The following is a 7,167-nucleotide window of genomic DNA, read 5'->3' on the forward strand; positions in this document are numbered from 1 at the left end:
ATAGGCGATCAGTGGGTCCATAGCCCGCCGATCGCCTATATGTGCTCGTTCGCGGCACCCCCCCATCCCCCCCCCCCCCGACCCTCCCTCCAGTAGTCTAGAAGCTCAGGACACGACCACAGCACATGTAACAGGCCAGTGTGTTCATAAGGACATCTCCAGCATCTCTGGGAGCTATTTTAAGAACAAATATTTCCATTAGAGGATTTCCTGTTTATTCCTGTTTTGGTGACAGCTCCAAATTTTGGATTTACCTTCACTTTCATTTCCGGTGACATTTGGTGACAATTGGAACAACTGGAGTGAGTGAATCTACCTAATGGGAACAAAGACAGCAATAAAAAACTAACAGCGGTTCTAACCCTCACCACTCTTTCCAAATCTTTAAAAAAAAAGGTCTTGTTTTAGTTATTCAAAATATTTCCTAAATGCAAGTTCTACCTGAAATGACCTGGTATTATCCTCTTACTGTCCCCGTTCAACAGGGCTGGAGTGTAAAAGGAAGAAGAAGCAGCAGAATAAGCCACTTAGTTCATATGCTGAGAAGGAGCATGATGGTAGGAGCAAAACACAGAGTGACATAGAAATTAACTAATCACTGTGCTGCTTCCAGGGCAGCCATCAGAGATTTCCAGGTCTCCCTTTCCCCCGCCTGCCCACCAACAATCCACAGGCCCATACACTGGCTGTCCCACCAAGTTCGCCCACTGGCCGTCCCACCAAGTTCGCCCACTGGCCGTCCCACCAAGTTCGCCCACTGGCCGTCCCACCAAGTTCGCCCATTGGCCGTTCCATCAAGTCCACCAACTGGCCATCTCAGGTCCTCCAGTGCAGCCATTTTTATTTTAACATTCTTACAACTTAATATATGAAAATGAAAAGTGTATTTCAAGTCATCAGTGCATTCAATATTTAAAGTGACATTAAAGTCAACATTTTTCTTCCCAATCCTGATGTAGGGACTTAATTGAAATTATGTCTCTTAATCCAATCATCTCCTTCTTTACTGTCCTTTTCAGCTGTCCCTCCAGCGCTGGCGTGGGTCTCCGATCCAGCGCTGACTCCTCTGTCCTCTTTTCTCATGTCCCACGGTGTCTGTGCGGGTGCACGCTGCTCCATATACTTACCTTTTGTCTCTCCTCGTCTCCCGACCAAACATCTGAACTGCGCATAGCTATGATGGATTTCCTGAGTCTACTGCAAAATGCTGCCTGCAAGTTCAGGCTAAAGGAATATGTGGCACTGGTCCCTGTCTTTGCCACAGTGATGCCCCTGCAACTTCCTATGACACATTCCAACCCAACAAAGAGGCACTACTACGGGCTTTTACAGCACAAGCATCTAGGACTGGTATCTCTTTACATTGTTAAATACCCTTTGTCTAGAATCATTTATCCAGCATTTTAAGAAACAGATGGCTGCCCTAATGGGTAGGGCTGCCCCCATTTCCTCAAATAGGTTTCCTTTGATTACCCAAGCTTTTCTTCAGCACCCTCCTTAAATACCAACAACTCAGTATGTTTAATTGTGAGAACCCTAATGTAAAAACAAATGTGCATAAATGGGAACTGTAGACATTATGTGCCAGCTGAGCTGACCATTTTTGACCGAATCACACGAAGATTCGTTAATTCAACAGCTGCCCACTGGCTGACCACAATAAGGGGAACAATTGACAGGACATGTTATGATTGCTATTATACTGCTTTAAAATTACCCACAATGGCAGCCCCAGGCCACTCCTCTCCTTTTTTACATAGACATTAACGTAAAGGCTTGGGAAAAGCTTATGGGTATGCCAGCAAACAGCAGTGCCTAAGCATGGTTGGATTGTGTCTGCACGGTCAACCTCCGTCATTAATGTATTTGTTTTGGGATTGCATGATAATTGCAATACATGACAGCTAGCTTCAGGCCCTGAATTGTCCTCTGATTAAGTGCTTATCATACAAAATGGAATAAAGCTCATGAGAGCTCTAGCAGTCTCATTTCATCTGTTCATCTATATTAATCCTGGAATCAGCTGTTGGTTATGAGTTCAGGCCATAATTTACGTTCTTATGAAAAATTACAGTGCTCGCTGCTATGAAGGAAAGGAAGCCCCCACTTATTTAGCATGGCCATGTATAAATGCTCTTAATTTGATCGGCAGCTATAACAGTTAAATCAATGCTGAATCTAGGCTTCCCTATTCAATACTTAATTTTTGTCAAGCACTAAATTAGATTTTGATATACAGTACATCTGCCATATATACATATTACTCTCATATTAAATCAAGTAATGCTGCACATGTAATCATTTACACATAGAACATTGGATTTTAGTGATGATATTTTCAGACAATGTCCTGTCCTTTAATATACAGAAAAGTATTCTGCCCACATTGTGACGCGTCACTATTATTATTAGATTTGCCTGTCTACCATTTTAAAATGGATGAACCGATGTCCTGTACATTAAGTTCTAATATAAATGTTTTTATTCTAGTCTATAAAATGTTCCTTCCTGAGTGTTCTCTATCAAGGTGCTGTAATTGTCTCTTGATATTCAAAATTGCTTCAGTTCCACAAGCCCTTCAAATAAAAATTGTGGATAAGAGTATTGTGGATAAGAGTATTTTGTATGATTTTTCCCTTTTCATAAAAACTCTATAAAGAACTTTCAGTCTTTAAAACTGCTACAGAAAAGCTTGGGTAATGAAAGGAAACCTGTGCTATGAGGGAATGGAGGCAGCCAATAGTGATCTCTTTCCTTAAATGTCGTGCTGATCCAAATGCTTCATTACTTTCAATCATTGACCCAGAACAAGGGATGTACCAATACCGGTTTTTCGATATCGAATACAAGTACCAATATTTTTTTCGGTACTCACCGAATACTGATAACAAAAGTTCCATTAAGGAAGCCAGGCGGCGTGTAATGACTCGCCACCTGGCTTCATGATTAGCTAGGAGCAGGGACGTGTGGTCAGCGGAAGCAGGTGAGGCAGAGCCTCACCTAGAATTATGGAGGAAAAAGCTGTCAGAAGCTGACAGCTTTTTCTCCATTCAGATCGGCATCTAACAGGTTACACAGAAGGGAAATCCTTCCCACTGTGTAACCTGTCACGGAGCCTCAGCAGTGAGGCGCAAGTGAGGGTCAGGGAGGCTCCTTCACACTAACTTGGGGACGAGTTGGGGCTTCATCCGGCATGGGGCAGGGCTTCGGCCGGCAGGAGGTATTGTTTCGGTCAACAGGAAGCGGAGCTTTGGCCGGCGGGGGGCGGGACTGGGGAATGCCTCACCCCGAGCAAGAGGTACCGCATGTCACTGTCCAGGTGCCGAGGAAGCATGATGCTGGCTTTCTGGCCAAACAGAAAGCCAGGGGGCAAGTAATGACACGCTGCTCAGGTTCCTGATTGGCCGGGAAGCCGACTCCATGCTCCCTCATTACAAGTGACGAGGGAGCATGGAGACAGCTTCCCAGCCAATCAGGAAGCCAGACAACGTGTAATGACTCACTGCCCGGCTTCCTGATACTGGAAGCCCAAATATCAGGTTAGGCATCGGAGCATTTGGGCTAGTACGAGTATTGGTATCGGTGCATCCCTACCCAGAATAGGTATGCAGCAAGTAAAGGTAGAAAGGAGCTTGAACTTCTGATTTGCCTGCTTGTTTCATATCAGTAACTTAGAAAATCAGTAGGGGGTCAGCAATAGCAGCCCCCATGTCTGTCTGCAAAGATTTATAAGGATTTATTTGGTTCAGGTTTTTAATATTATTATTCATAATAATAAATACAAATACTCCTTAAATACTGTATTTATTTATTTGTGCTCAGCGATCGCCTGACCGCCATGGTTAGATGTCCTGCACCAGACTTTGTGCCTGGCTCTATTTTTACTAGACCTGCATAGTTGCAACCACCCACCAGCAGCCAGGGACTTGAATGATTACAGCGGGTTGAACAACCCAGCTGGTAGTTGGTTTCTAGGACTGCCCATTCTCCTAGCAACCAACCAATGATGTGCGGCCTCCCCAGTCCCCACCCTTCCCTGCATTCAACTCTGCATATATGCCTGTAGCCCGTCCCCCTCAGTCATCCCCACCAAGTAAGCTAGCCATAGCTGCTATTATCTGTAGATAGCCCTCTGCTCAGAGTCTTTCGTATTTAACACTGAGATGCTGAAATGATAGAGGCTTAGGGCTAGGGAACATGTGAAACTGCATGGGATGGGATGGGTATGTGGTAGCATGGTTAAAACAGTATCCATTATCAATTATTATTGATCAAAATGTGTTCTGCAATGTGATCCTTGTATAAAAACACTAAAATTATACAGAAAGCATGGTGAAGATATTTAGCAATGAAATAAAGGCTTTTTTTTCGCTTCCGCTGAAGCCTTCACTGAGCAATAGGTAAAAAAACGGCACTCGCAAGGGGATCCATCCATTCAATACTTTATTTGTAAAAGGCACAACAACAGCAAACAAACAAATGCTTACATGTTTCAGCCCTTAAACTGGGCATTAGTCGTAGCCTGTGGGTGGTGCTGCCACCCGGTTTGAAAAATGTTATTTTTAATTGAATTTTGTTGAATGAACCAGCTGTAAAATCATCTGCTGACAGTGCCTACATCTTCAGAGTGCTGAATACAATAGCCAAGAGAGGAGATTCCTCTATCCACATTGCTCAGCAAGGATGGGGGAATATAGAGATTTTGTACAGCGTATGGCAAGTTTAAGGGATTAAAAATAAACACATTTTATTTGAGAAAAAAAAATACCCACATTTAGTCCATGCCACCAAATTGGTGTGCCATATGACTTAAAGTGTATTTCCCCTTTTGCGTCCAAATTGGGATAACACCTATTTTATATTTGTTACATGTTCCCATTCACATAACATAAGCTAAAAAAAAGAAAATAAAAATGCGTCTTGCAGTTTAAATTGCTTTTACTTGGGTTCATGTTTCTTGGCTTCTTAAGGGTTACATTTTCTACTTGCTTCTCCTTCTTTGTAATGTTCGTAGCGATCGTGAGGGGTTTGTTCATAATAATTTGTAAAGTACATTTGAACACTACTTGTCCTAACAAAGAGTTAAATGATTAAAACCCTGGCTTCTAAATTGTATGTTAATGAAGATATTAAGAGAAACCCAATTCTCAAATTACAGTCTTTCTATAAGGGCAGATCATGTGAAGGTGCACAGAAAAACTCTAAAAAGTTTAGAAATATATTTTTTTAGACGATTTTTCGTTATACTGTGTGAATAGGAACACATGAGGGGTTTTCTCAAATTTGACTGCAAAAGTTGAAATACGCTTTAACCTTTTTGGTAGTAAACAGTCTGACATAATTTCCCCTGCAATTCTAGGAAATTCGTATGTTCAAAGGATTTCAAAGGTACCCAGACATTATTCAGAAATCTTACATTATTTTTGTAGCTTTTGTATTGCTGTCTGTAATACTGGGGAAATGTTCCCATCCCTTTCACTAACACAAAAAATTGAGAGGAAATCTCTATAATTTGAGAGGAAATCCCAACTTACATTTGTTATTGGAACAAACATTTCCACTGGGAGTACTTCTCTTTCAGTGATGGCTGTAAAATGTCAGATTTCCTTCTCATTTGCTATTTCACTGACTGCGGTCAAGAATACAGGAAGTATGAGACTGTAGACGGAATCTCCCTATTTTATATATATAGCGGTGGCTACTTTACACCCACAGGCATCATGGGGAACAAGAGAAGCCACCCTCCAGAAGGGAGGACAGTGTCAGCACAAATTCAGAAATGAATTATAGATCTACAGCTGAGTACATTAATAGTTAGGGTACTTGAATGCATTTTTAGTATTTTACTCCTAAGTTTAGTGTCACTTTAATGTATGGTGCCTATTGCAGGGTACTGAATGCCTCGATAAGTTTAAATTCCTATTCCGTTTGCTTCTGTTATATTCTAAAAGTGTCCATTAAAATTGCGATTCTTAGGTAGTCAATGCTAAGATCACTACTATAAAACTGTGCTACCATGGGAACGCCTTTCATTCCACGATTGATATTACACACCTGTGAAGTGCCGGTGCAATGTTTACCCATTTTCTCCCACGCTATATTTTGCAGAAAATCATCTTACACACTGGATTTGGGAGACCACATGATGATGATGATGATTTTTAGGTTAGTAATACATTTTCTTAGAATTCCCGCTGGTAAAAAGAAATAGGTATTCTGTCTATTGTGTGCATAGTTTTCTGACTTCTCCCTATGCAGTGTCATCTTTACAAAACCAGGAATGAAATGAAAAGTCTGAAAATACCAGTGGTGTCCATGCACATTTTACCACCACCAGGATTTCCCACAAGGCCACCGAGGCCCGGCCTTGGGGCGGCAGAGCACCGAGGGGCAGCAGCGGTGACCTTGTGGGGAAGTTGCGGGCGACCTGAACATGGAAGAGATCATAGACTACCAGGGAGCAGCACACTTTTTTAAGGTGATGACTGCACTTTTTTAAGGTCCCATTAAAAAGGAAGGGATATTTGAAGAAAACTATAATAATATAAATGCCACTGTAAATCTATACACTTATCCTACTTTTTTAACTTTAGTCAGAAACATTCAGATAGCATTTACTTTCATTCACAATTTTTTTCATGTCCAGAATGTGATTCATCACCCCAATTCTGATGCAGGGGTTATGTACAGAGACCAGGGGTCAGGAGTGTGTCACATACAGAGTGCAAGGGTCAGAACTGTGTAATGTAGAAAGTGCAGGAGTAAAAAAAAGTGTTATGTACAGAGTGCAGAGGTTAGGCATATGTAACATAATGAGTACAGGGGTCAGGAGCATGTAACATACAGGGTGCAGGGTTTGCAGTATGTAACGTACAAAGTGCAAGGATCATATGTGTGTTATGTTCAAAGTGCAAGGGTCAGAAGTCTGCAATGTACAGAGAGCAGAGGTCTGGACTGGATAACATACAGAGTGCAGGGTTCAGGAGTAAAAGCAACAAACAGCCCAGTGAGCAGGGTGTAAGGGTCAAGAATATGTTATATATATAGTGCAGTGGTCAGGAGTATACACACCCAAGTGCACAGGACCCCTTATGATTCATTCCCATCCCCTTTATTCATAGCACAGCATTACTTCTTATGTGGCATTTCAATAACACAGATACACTC

This window comes from Nanorana parkeri, unplaced genomic scaffold (assembly GCF_000935625.1).
Source record: "Nanorana parkeri isolate BGI_ZX_2015 unplaced genomic scaffold, ASM93562v1 scaffold901, whole genome shotgun sequence".
Lineage (NCBI taxonomy): Eukaryota > Metazoa > Chordata > Amphibia > Anura > Dicroglossidae > Nanorana > Nanorana parkeri.